Below are 13,026 nucleotides of genomic sequence, written 5' to 3' on the forward strand. Positions count from 1 at the left end.
TTCCTGAGGAGTTCATCAAAGTTGCCGGTTCGTTTCCTGAGGAGTTCGTCAAAGTTGCCAGTTCGTTTCCCGAGGAGTTCGTCAAAGTTGTCGGTTCGTTTCCCGAGGAGTTCGTCGGATGTCTTCCTTGGAGTTGACAGCTTGTTGACGGCTCTGCAGAATTTGGACCCATGCGCTCCCGCAGTTGCGAGAGTCACTTTTACAATTTGATAATCAGAGACATCTCTCATTGATTCTGTTTCCAAGGAGAACCCTAACTAATACAGACTTCTATTTATCCTTTCTCTTCTAAACCTCTGTTTACTGAGATTCACATAATTTCTCTATATCACCTCTCCCTTTGCTTCTGTCATCTACCATCCTGGTCACTCCTCCTCATCCACTTGCCGACTGTTTTTCTATCCAACCCTACTCCTGTTAAATGATTTCTAAGTTCCTTGACCTCTCCCTACCTGAGCCACCTCTCCTAAAGTCAGACCTAGTCATGACCAGAAACTGCTGTAGATCCAAAGGTGTGACAGTTACCTATGATCCTTGCAGCAAGTTTTCCAGAAGGAACATCTGTGCAGTAGAACTTCATGACTGCCACAGTCCACCCCTTGCACTGTACAGATCCACTTTCCAAAGCATGTTCAGGGAACCACTCCTCCATATTCCTGTGGGCCTCTCTTTCTGAAGGTAAACTTAGAAGTGGGAGTTAATGGGAAGAAATACAGCCCCCATCACTGCAGGTGGTATCAGAGTTGCAACAATGTTCATGCTCTCCCTCTTCCACTATCCATTCTAAACTAAATCCATTCTAAACACTCTCACCCTCAGCCATCACCTTGGTAGTTTCTGGAGGCTTTTGTGAAGATGTGATTAAAACCTTCATTCCTGAGGGGTCTGGGCTTTTCTTGGTAATCATAGTTTCCTCAGCCACGATTGATGCATGCACTCACTCACAGTTATAACTGGGAAAGGGAGTACCAAGCTGCACCCAAGCCCAGGCATATGGCTAGTGGATGACCTGTGTTCCACATGTATACCTCTATGTCCCCATTATGTAAAAACAGCCCTCCTTCCTACTGTTGGTCAGAGTCAATTACCTTTGCCAAGATGGTGACTTCTCTTCTTGTCTGTTTGTACCTGGTCACAGGGAGTTCAAATTTCACTGCTGGCAGTAGTAGCTTGTAGTTCAGTGGTACCCCTTCTGTGTCCTTTGGCAAGAGAGTGGAACTTTTGGGGCACCAGTACTTTTTACCATCCAGAACCCAGTATTTCAAGATAGAAACACACAAAGTCCTCAGTGGGTCATTGGGAGTGATGGTAAATGGGGTCACTCCTGCTTCCATCTTTTATTTCCAAGATCCATGTATTCTTCCTTTTGAGGTTGCGGTATCACATAGACTCTACTTTAATGTATATACAGCACTGGAAAGGATGCTTCCCAATCCTGCAATGTACTGCTCTGAGTTGGTGTTTAAGCTGTGCTTTTAGTAGGCATTCCAGCCCTTTATAAGGCTGGCTGATTCTAATTGGTGTGGTGCATTAGAAGGTATGGCATCTGTGGCTATCAGTCAAATATGCTCTCTGCTGTAGGTACGCATCAAAGGACATCTGAGCACTGCATCTCCATGGCTTCCACAATATTCAAATTGCTGAAAACCAAAGATAAAGAAAAAATCTTGAAAGCAGCAAGAGAGCAAAGAAACATTACATACCTTGGAACAAAATAATACAGCTGACTTCTCATCAGAAACTTTGCAAGCCAGAAGAAAATGGAGTGACATCTTTAAAGTGATGAAAGGAAAACAAAACAAAACAAAAACTGTCAACTCAGAATTCAATATCCAGGAAAATAATTTTCAGACATGAAGTCAAAGTAAAGACTTTTTGTGACCAATGAAAGCTCAGAGAATTCATTGACAACCAACCTGCATTAGAGGAATTGTTAAGAAAGTTCTTCAGGCCAAAATGATATTTGACATTTATATCTATACAAAGAAATTAATGACAAATAGTAAAATGAAGGTAAATATAAAATACATTTTTCTCATTTTAAAATATTTTAAAAGAGAAATGATTGTTTAAAGCAAAAATACTAACAATGTATTTTTGTGTTTATAACCTATGTAAAAGTAAAATATATAACAAAATAGCACAAAGAATGGAAATTAAGAATTGAAAAACTTGTAAGTTTCTTATACTCTATGAGAATTGGTAGAAATATTATTTGAAGATAGACAGTGATATATTAATGATATATATTTTAGGGCAACTACTAAAATAATTTTAAAAAGAGGTATAACTAATGAATCAAAAGTGGAGAACAAATGGACAAATAAAATATACCCAATCCAAAAGAAAGCAGGAAAAGAAAACAAAAGAAAAGATCAGAGTAATAGAAGACAACTAGCAATATGGTAGATTTAAATCCAATCATACTGATAACTACATTAAATGCAAATAATCTAAACAGCCCAAATAAAAGGTGGTGACCATCAGATTGGATTAAAAAGCAAGATCCAATATATGCAGTCTATAATATATGCTGCTTTCCCTTCAGCCTGGGCCCCAGAATGAACAAAACATGGCTTTCTTTTTTCTATTTTTCCTTTTTGGGAATTATTGGGCCTCTTAATGAATTGAGGTCTTTCATCACTTTTGGGAAACTCCAAGCCATTATGTCCAAAGACAGTCTCAACTCCATTCTCTCTCTTTCATCATTCTGGGATACTAAATATATTGGACCATCTCACTGCATCCTGTATATCTCTTGTTCTCTGCTTTATATTTTACTTCTTATTGTCTCTATGTGCTTTATTATGGATAAATCTTTCACCTCTAGTTAAATATTTTTCATTTCTTCTCAGTCTAATCTTTTGTAAAACACATATTGTTGACTTCTTAATTTTTGGTGATTTTCTTTATTAGTTTTGAAATTTCTCTTTGGATCTTTTACAACTCTGTAATGTCACTTTTTATGGTTTCTAGTTCCTTGTTGAAAGTTGAAAGTTTACATTTTGTCTACACAAAAAGAGGACATGTTTTATAACCTCTCTCTGATGATTTCAATAGTTGGAGTCCCTGTGGATATTTTTTCCTGTTGTCTGTTTTTGTTTGTTCATTTTGTTGGGTTTTTATTTGTATTGTTTTGTCTAGAGGTATATTCCACAATCTTTGATGGTTTTTTGGACATTTTATTTTAAAAAGTACTTTTAGGAATTATTTAAAAGCTAGGGTAATGTAGGCTTCCTCCAGATAATTTTGTTTCCCTCAGCGCAGCACCTGATGGTGCCAGCAGGTAAAGACCAAGGCTGGGTCAACTAGATGACCCACTGGAGTCAAGTCCCTACCCTCACTTTCTGAAAGAGGGCATGTCAGTGCCCCAGTTGACAGCAGGTTCTCTGTCTTCAGCAGGTGCTGAACTCCAACTTTAGCCCCAGGTCTCCTTGAAACCACTCCACTTTTCAGCTGCTCCCCTCAGATTAGCAAATGTCCCCAGGTTAAAAGCAGTAGCCCTTTGGATAGTTAACAAGGAGGGTGTTCTGGTTTGCTAAAGCTGCCAAAATACAATATACCGGAAATGGATTGGCTTTTTCATGGGGATTTATTGGTTTGCAAATTTACAGTCCAAGGCCATTAAAATGTCCAAATTAAGGCATCAAGAGGTAGAAACCTTCTCTGAAGAAAGGCTGACGGCATCTGGGGTTCCTCTGTTACATGGGAAGGCATGTGGATGGCATCTGCTGGTCCTTTGCTCCCAGGTTGCATTGCTTTCAGCTTCTGATTCCAGTGGCTTTCTCTTTAAGAATCTGTGGGTTCTCACTTAGCTTCTCCAGGATAAAACTCTGGGCTTCATCTCTTAGCTTAGCATCTCCAGATGTCTTTCTGTTTGCATCTCCAATCATCTGGGTCTTTGTCAGCTCTCTGCTTGTTTCTCCCAGGACATTTCTGTCTAAGTATCTCTATTAGCTTCTCTCAGCTCCTGTTGGTCCTCCTTGCTTCTTCCGAGGGGCAAACTCTGGATTACATATCTTAGCTTCTTTCCAAAATGTCTCTCAGCTTCTCTGAGCTCTCTGTCTGTGAGCTCTCTTAAGGGACTCTAGTAAACAATAATTAAGACCCACTTTGAATGGGCGGGGTTACATCTCCATGGAAACCACGTAATCAAAAGATCCCACCCATAATAGGTCTGCGCCCATGAGAGTGGATTAAAAGAACATAATCTTTTATTGGTTACATAACAGATTCAAACCAGCATAGAGGGGGATCTTTACCTTTGGTCACTGGCCAAAGGCAATCTTATCTCTCAATTGCCTTTTTTGGAACAGCAAATGCCCCTTGGACAGAAATAACTTAAATTTACCTCTTTAAATTCTAATCCTTTCCCAGTTAGAGGTCATGTTATTATTTCTTTGATGCTTTTTATCCAACTTCTTTTTAGTTTTCTTTAGTGGAAGGATAAAGGGGCTTTATTTAATGAGCCCCCAAGAACAAGGAAGTGGAATGAAAAGAGACAAATCTATATGGTCCTAGAGATTTACTCCTTTACCTCTTTCAGTACAGTGGTAGATTAGATTACTGTTCAGCAAATATTCACTCACTTCCCCCAACCTCCAGGAGAAGTGGTAGTCTACTTCTCAGCTCTTTGGATGTTGAATTTGGCCATGAGACTTGCTTTGACTACTGGAATGTTACCAAATGTGATGCAAGAAGAGGCTTGAAAGGTGTTAGCATATATGGGCTTGCCCTCTTGCCCCTCTACCATTGCTATGAGAAGCACTTTCCCCAGGAAGCTGCTGCCCTTTCAGTCTGGGCCTCCAAATGATCACACATGAAGCAATCCTGAGCAATCTTCAGCCAACCTGAGTTACAAGAGTGAGAATAAATGACAATTGTTTTAAGCCATTGCATTCTGGGGCAGTTTGCTACATGGCATTTTTTGGCAATAGCTAATCAATACAAGTAGCCTAGCAAGAAGCTGGCATAGCAGGAATGAATTAGTGCAACAGAAGAAAGACTCCTACCAAAAGCTGAGCTCCAGAAGCTTCTTCTTTCTAACAAGGTCATTTTCCCAAGCAGGAAGTTCCCATTATTACTTAGTTGCCTAGCTTCCCACTTCTCATTCTCTGTAAGTAGGGAAAACATCACATGACTCCATTAATGCAAAGTATTAGTGATAGAGAAAACTGTGGGGTAGGGGGTCAGGGAGTCAGAAATTATGGGAACTCTACTTTCTGCATGACTTTCCTGTAAACCTACAACTTCTCTAAAAAAACAAAAAAAAAAAATCAAAATATCACAGGAGTAATACCCACTTTATTTCAGCCCAAACCAGATCGGTTGCCAAGAGGAGCCGGGGAGAAAGGGTGGCAAGGGCCAATCTCAGTGCTGCTTTGAGGCTAGATTACTCCTCTCTCTCTACCCACCCTACAGGTAGACTGAACTCCAATCCAAGATCAGTGCAATTGAAAGGTTCTTTCAGGGTTTTGTTTATTTCCCCGTTTTAACAAAGTCTTTTAGTTTTACACTGGTTCTGCAATGTCTCTGAGATGCAAAGAATGACCTTTTCTGCCTGGGGCCCTAAGTTTGACTTTTCTGCCAGGCAGTCACCATGCTTCCCTACCCCAACTTGTTTCTTTGGGGTTAATTTGGACCATTTTCCTCTCCCACCTAGGGTTTTAGAGTTCCTTGCTCTAGGAAACATTTGTCAGCTTAAGAAATCACCAGCCTCTTCCCAGCACATTTAATGGTGGAGAAAACAGGCAACAATTTAGATGCTTAGCACTAACCACCTCTTTTCTCCTTGGAGAACTGCCTCCCCCCTAAACTCTGCTTTAGAATGACCCAGTGAACAGCATCTAGTTATTGAAATCAGTCTCTTTGGTTTATTTTGTATTATGTTGGACATCATTAAACATCTAAATAAAAAGGATATACAGTCTTGATGAATGCTAACTACTTTGATTCTTCAGAGAGAACTACTAATAAAAATCCAAGAGATTAAAAAAAAATGTATAAATTTGGACCTTGTGCCTCTCAGCACGGGAAACTTGACTACTAATTCAAATTTTTCATGAACATATTCCTGAATAATATAATTGTTTTCATTGTGAAGTATATCACACATATAAGAGTGAGAACAAAATATATTTGCAGCTTTTAAAAATAATAGTAACATGAACACCTGTGTATCTATCACTTAGATTAAGTAATAGACTTAATTCCAGTTCCTTAGAAGATTCCTTTTGTGTCCCTCCTGGATCATGTTCCTTTTCCTCCCCACAGAAATAACCATATCCTGAATTTGATGTAAAACATTTCTTGCCTTTCTTCATAATTTTAACTGTATATATGTATCCCTAGGCAATATCATTTACTTCTGCCTATTTTTTTGAACTTATTTAAAATGGATCATACTATTATATATTCATCTGTGACTTCCTTTTGTTTTTGAAATTCATCCATTGAAACTGAAGTGTGTAGTGGTAGTTCTTTTTTTTTTTTTTGCTATATAGTACTGCACTGTATTGCTGCAATTTATTTATCCATTCTACTATTGATTGATATTTGTGTTGTTTCCGGTGTTTCTGCTATTTCAACAAATGCTGCCACGAACATTCCTGAACAAGTCTCCTGGGATATTTGTGTAAGATTCCCCCTTGCATATATCTACCTAAGGAGTGGAACTCCTTGGTTGTAGCGGATATATTATGGACTGCTTGCATTTCTTTTTCAAGTAACTATTTTAAAAAATCAGCAAACTGAAACTTGTGATCTGGTTGCCTGTTTTCGTAAACAAAATTCTTTTTGGATCCAGGGCTGGGATTAGGGTGAGGTGAACAAGGCACAGTTGGAGCCTGTCTTTATTATTTTGTTCACCATGGATTTCTTTTGCATTAATTTTGGTCTTTAAAATTGTATCAAAATATTATTTATCTTGATTACTGAGTTCTTGGTTGCTTGCTTAAATTTTGTGCCCAAGGTGAATGCCTGACTCACCTCACCCTAGTCCCAGCCCTGCCTTGTCCAAGCAACTCATCATCTCCAGGTTGCAGTTCTGTAATAGCCTTGCTCTCTCCTCTTCTATGTTTGCCACCATCTCTCATCTGTTCTCCACAAGGCAGCCAGAGTAATCTTTTGTAAAGATATATTGAGTCTTACCACTCCTGATTCAACCATTTCAATGGTTTTTTTATTCTACTGCGAATACAATCTAAACTCCATGTAAAGCCCTGCATTACCTGGATTCTGCCCTCTTCCCTAATCTCATCTCCTACCACTCTTCCTTTGCACTCTAGGCCCCAACTTCACTGGCTAACTTTCCATTCTTGCCACATGCTTAATATCCTATATCAGGGTCTTGGCACAGGTCATCCTTCAAATGGGTCATCTCTTTTAATCCTTTGAATCTCCGATTAAGTCTTCTCTTCAGAGACTCTCCAATGTAAAATATATTTCCTCCTGATATTTTTTTCTATCACTCTTTCCTTCCTAATACTTTGACAACATATATGTAGAATTTGATATGTTTATTCATTATTTCTAACTTATTTTCTGTCTGTTTTTTTAAAACTAAGTTCTTTGAGGAATTTAGTAGTTTCCTCATTACCAAATCTTCAATATTAAGCACTCAAATACTCAGTGACTAAAGCTAGAAAAAAATAACTATAAAACCTAGTATTAATGGGTTTTTCTAGAAAAAGCCATGCCAGAAAAGTGCCATTAATATTTATTAATATTAAAGCAATCTGGCCATACCAAGGGTAATAAAATTGTTCCAGTTAAGTCTACATTTGAGTTGAAATATAACTTGAAAATTTCATTTATTTAAATACATGTATATTAATTATGCCAAGTGTGAGAAAAGGGGAAGAAACCTATAATGTTGGTTGCTCATTAATTTTCCCCATCTCCATTCTCCTTCTCCAGCCCTATGTATGCTGTTTCCATGGCAGAACCCAAGCAGAGAACATTACTGGAGGAAAAATCACAAGTTGAGTAAAATACAATCACAATGATTTTTAAGTTTGCCAATCGCAAAATGGGCAATCATTTTCCTGAAATCCTACTGTTTTTCTGATGAAGTTGTTCTCCCACTGTCCACAGATGCTGTTACAGCATTCACCATTCTTTTTTCAAAAATTCAGTTTTATTGAGATATATTCACATACCATACAATCATCCATCACCATTCTCTTTTACGAAAGGCACCACCATCTATAAGACCATTTAAGCTGGAAAATCTGAGAGTCATTCAAGAGAACCCCTCCATATCCAATTAATCCCCAAATTCTATTGTTTCAGTCTCAAAAATATCAAATTCATCCACCTTTTTCTGTCTTCACAGCCACCACAGTCCAAGCCACCATCTGGATGACTGAAATATTCTCTTAATCAGTTGCTCTCTTTTCATTCTTGCCTTTCTCCAATACATTTTCCACACAACAGCCAGAGTGGTCCAGTTTTCTTTATTTAATTTTATTGAGATATATTCACATAACATACAATCATCCAAAGTGTACAATCAGTTGTTCACAGTATCGTCATATAGTTGTGCATTCACCACAATTAATCTCTGAACATGTCCATTATTCGGAAAAATAAAATAAAAATTGAAATAACATCCAAAACATCCCATTCCCCTCTTCCCCCACATTGTTCATTTGCTTTTTTTAACACAGTTTTATTGAGATATATTCACACACCCTACAGTCATCCACAGTGTACAATTAATTATTCATAGCACCATCATACAGTTGTGTGTTCATCACCAGAATCAGTTTTTGAACCTTTTCCTTACTCCAAAATAAAAATAAAAGCAAAAAAGAAGACCCAAAACTTTCCATCCCCTCCATGCCACCCTATTCTTCATCTAATTTTTGTCCCCATTTTTCAATGGTCCATTGTTAAAAGTGTACAAAAATAATTCATACACATAACAATAAATCAATACAGCAATTATAAAGAAAAAATTATATTCTCCCTGTACCCTTTTCCAATTGCAATCCGCACAGGTGACCAACCATACTAAATATTTGATGTGTATGTATCCTTCCATTATTTTCTCTGTGCTATACAGAAATGTATTGTTTATTTTGGATTGGTTCATTTTTACTTCTAAAATATGGAATATATTATGTTGCAATTTAAGTTTTTATTCTTACATAATAACATATCATGGACATTCTTCCAGGTCAGTATCTAGTTCTTTCTCTCTTTTAAACAGCTAGGTAGTATTCTATAGAATGGAAGCGCCACCATGAAATTAATAATTTCCCCACTGAAGGACATTCAATGGCATGATGTTTTAAAAAATGTACATCAGATCATGTTTCTTTCATTCAAAGTCTTTCCTTTTCCCATGGAATAAGATCTACATTTCCTACCATGGCCTACAAAGCCCTGGATGATCTGGCCCTTGCCTCTCTTCAAATTCACTTTACGCCATTTGTTCCCTTCCTCACTATAGTCCACACTAGCCTTCTGGTAAGGTTTTTTCTATCTCACGGTCCCTGCACATTTTCCACTCTTAATCTGTTAAAGATCTTCCCTGACTACCCTCCTCTCCCCCACCAATCTAAATTAGTTTCCCCCTCATACTCTCAAAGCATCTTGTAAACACTTTACATAGTATCCATCACCAGTCATGATTATATGTAAGAAATTATATTTATATTTATATGTTTGTATTTATTTATACTTATGATTATTTAATCTGCCTCCTCCACTAGGCACTATGCTCTATGAGGTGTTTTGATCAGTTATGTTATGATCAGTTTTGCTGATCACTGTATTTCTATACCACCAGCACCTAGCACAATACCTAACACTGAAGAGGAGGTAAAAAACATGTATAAAGTAAAGAGATGGTATGTCCCACATGGAGGAATCATTAGGCAAGCTAGGTAACAGAATTTAATGTTGATTAGTATTTAAAATTATATGAGAATTAAATGTTACATGGACAAGACTGTATGAAATTATACACAGTCATTTATACACATATATTATATTGGTAATATAATATAGTAAAAAAAAGCACTGGCTTGAGAGGGTGGTGACAAAGTCACTAATCCATTGGTAAACTAGGAGATGTCATTTCCTTACTCTTAGATCTCCATCAATGAGTGATTCTCAATAGGTGTGATATTGCCTCCTAGTGTTGGATACTTGGGGGAGGCACTACTGGCTTTTAAGGTGCAGAGGTCAGGTGTGCTAGACTTACTGCAATGCATGGGACTATTCCTCACAATGAAGTGTTTTGGGTCCCCCATGCCTTTTAAATGTCCTGCTGTAGGTGAAAAACCTGTTTCAAATTATCTTAACCTAAAACATATTTCTTAAAAATCTTTATTTTACATATGAACATGAAGTTTTTTTTTTTACATGGTTATAATATACAATGAACATTTAAGCAATGCATCTACTATGAACAGTGAAGAAAGACTAGTGTTGTCCACCAGAGTGGCCAGCACCACACCTAATGTCAGCTGGTATTTGTAACTGTCACCTTCATAGGGATTTTATTTATAAGTGCAAGTAAATGGTGATTTCATTGTATTTTCTAACAATACAATAAAATGCCTCAGCATGACTATATATATTGAAATACAAACTATTTTATTATAATTACTTTCTTTGTACATCATTATATTATAAATAGGACACTATTTTGACTGAAAACAAAATCATGTATGTGTGTAGGTAGGTTATATTACATATAAATTTCATTTTAGAATAACAAAGGACAGTATGACAATATTTGTTATTTAAAAAAGGGTGTGGTAAGATAAGGTTGTGAACCATTGGATTAGATAATGCTTGAAATCCCTTCTAGTTCTTACTGCTTTAGTTCTAATCTTCAGTTATGGAAATGATTCATTTAATTTCATTCTTTTCATTACTTTGTTTTTATTACACTATAAAATTGGTCATCTATACAAGAAAAATAAACACATTAAAAAATACACATCACCTATACTGAATGTTTAGGCTACCTAAAGTTAACTAATAAAGGTGAGTCCAAATGATTTCCTGAGTTTCCTTGTTAGATAATCATTTCATGATTCTGTAATTTCAAATTTATGATAAAATGTGAATTCATACATTTTATAATTATATATCTTCATTTTTCACCAAATAATTATTGCCTAGGCATCACAGTGAAGAAAGTGAAACATAAAGAACTTGTATTTTTTTTAAAAGTCAGGTAATTCACATTTAAAATTGCAACCTCTTCCCCTACTCTTCTCCCCTGTTTTAAAGTCCTTCCTTATTAGTTCTGACATCCTATAAATTTTTAGTAATATATTTAAAAACTGGATTTGCCTCGTTTCTCCCACACACTAGAATGAGGAAAGGGAATTTCGTCTGTTCTGCTCACTGTTGTATTCCCAATGTTTAGAACAGTTCGGGGCACACTAGAGGAGCTCAATGAGTATTTGTTTTGTGAATGGGGGAAGAATACACGCAATAAGCAAAAAACGACTGCTTCGAGCGCCACTTCCACCAGAGTTCTAGGAGGCAAGTGAGCGGTATAAAAATGACTGATTTTTGTGATTGAGGATACCTCCACACTCCTAGGGATTGCGGCTGCATTTTTATATTCTTTGGGATGTGTTGTGTGCGGAGTTTGTGAACTTGACTCACAAAGCCGTGCAGGGCAGGCTATCGAACTAGCAACAATTTGCACCGAAGTCCGCATAATGTTCTCAAATTCGCATCATTACAAACACGTTTTTATATGTGCATGGGTCTCTAATTCTTGTATACATTGTGCACGAGACAATTTAGGAGATATTTTCGCCCTGGAGAATTACGATGAGGATGGGATTTAGGGCCGTTACTGCTACAGAATACAGTTCCTCCAAAAAGCGCAAAGATGGGGAAATGAGTAAACGCTCACTTTCAGTAAAAAGAAGCCAAGTCAGTATCAAATTCTCTGCCCTAGATCAAATCCCGCGCTCCTCCTACCCACGATCTGTCTCTATCCTGCCTCCTTTAGATCTGTGATAGGTGAGGAAAGTAGAGGTATTCTCGGCTCCCCCCAAATTGGTTACACTGGCCCCGAGTTTTGATATCCCGTATTTCAGCCAACAGCGAGAAAACGCAAGGACTAACGAATACCACCAACCAAATAATGGTAGAGCAGCACACGCGGGCAGAGACAGGAGCAAAACACGAAGAAAGGCAGCAGTCTACCAGCCACGTGAGGTGGACGATCCCGTCAGGCCTCGGAGTTAGAACTTCAACTCCCGGCTTGCAGCTAGGCGGTTACCCTCTGAGTACTACAACTCCCAGGGTTCTGCGGGAGCGGCCGCCGCAACCTCCCACTCTGCCGCCAGCCGCTCCTCCCCGCCCCTCCCCCGTCCCTCCCGGCCCGATCGGCGTGCGCCTGCGCACGGGAGGCCGGAGGAGTCTTACCCTAATGTAAGATGGTGGCCCGTCTGGCTGTGGAACCCACCGAAAGCCGATAGTCTCTCTCTCTCAGCCGTAAAGGTCGGACTCGCTGAAGCAATCAGGCCTAGTTCTGAAGAGTAATTTCCCCGACAGTCGTCAGTGGTCCCTTGTGTGGACGAGGCAGTGCGTGGAGTCGGCTAAGGGAAAAGCGAGGCAAGGCAGGCGGGTGAGTCTATGCGGGGCTGGGCTTAGGGGAAACCCGGGGCTGACCGGCTACGAAAGAGCGGAGGCTTCACTGGGACTGTGCAGGCCGCACCCCCCTTTCTCCCCACCCTCCGCTTCATTTTCACTCTCCTGCTTGGTCTTCCTCCTCCTCCTCCTCCTCCCTCTCCCCTCTACGCCACAGCAGTTACCAGCAGGAAAGGGAGCGGGGCAGAAGGCAGCAGCGGCGGCGAGCATCGACTCTCCTTCAGAAATTTCTTCAGTTGGGAAGCCGGGGCGGCTTCTCGTCTTCAGCTCTCTTCTGTACATTTTTGTTGGGGCAGTATTTTTAGGTCTCAATACTTGTTTCCCAGCCCCCTTTCCCCTCTCTGACGTCCTTCCCCACCGCCCCTGGTCTCCCAGGACCAAAGCCATCAC

The 13,026-nt window shown here is 38.9% G+C and overlaps 1 protein-coding gene across 1 annotated transcript in view; it reads left to right on the forward strand.

The window, feature by feature from the left end:
• The first annotated feature begins 12,365 nt into the window (after nucleotides 1-12,365).
• Nucleotides 12,366-13,026, forward strand: part of CNOT4 (CCR4-NOT transcription complex subunit 4) — a 186,300-nt gene continuing 185,639 nt past the window's right edge. Inside the window, 1 exon segment of the mRNA XM_037836099.1 lies at nucleotides 12,366-12,613. The gene's annotated coding sequence lies outside the window, so the exon portion shown is untranslated.

The sequence above is a fragment of the Choloepus didactylus genome, chromosome 5 (assembly GCF_015220235.1).
Source record: "Choloepus didactylus isolate mChoDid1 chromosome 5, mChoDid1.pri, whole genome shotgun sequence".
NCBI lineage: Eukaryota > Metazoa > Chordata > Mammalia > Pilosa > Megalonychidae > Choloepus > Choloepus didactylus.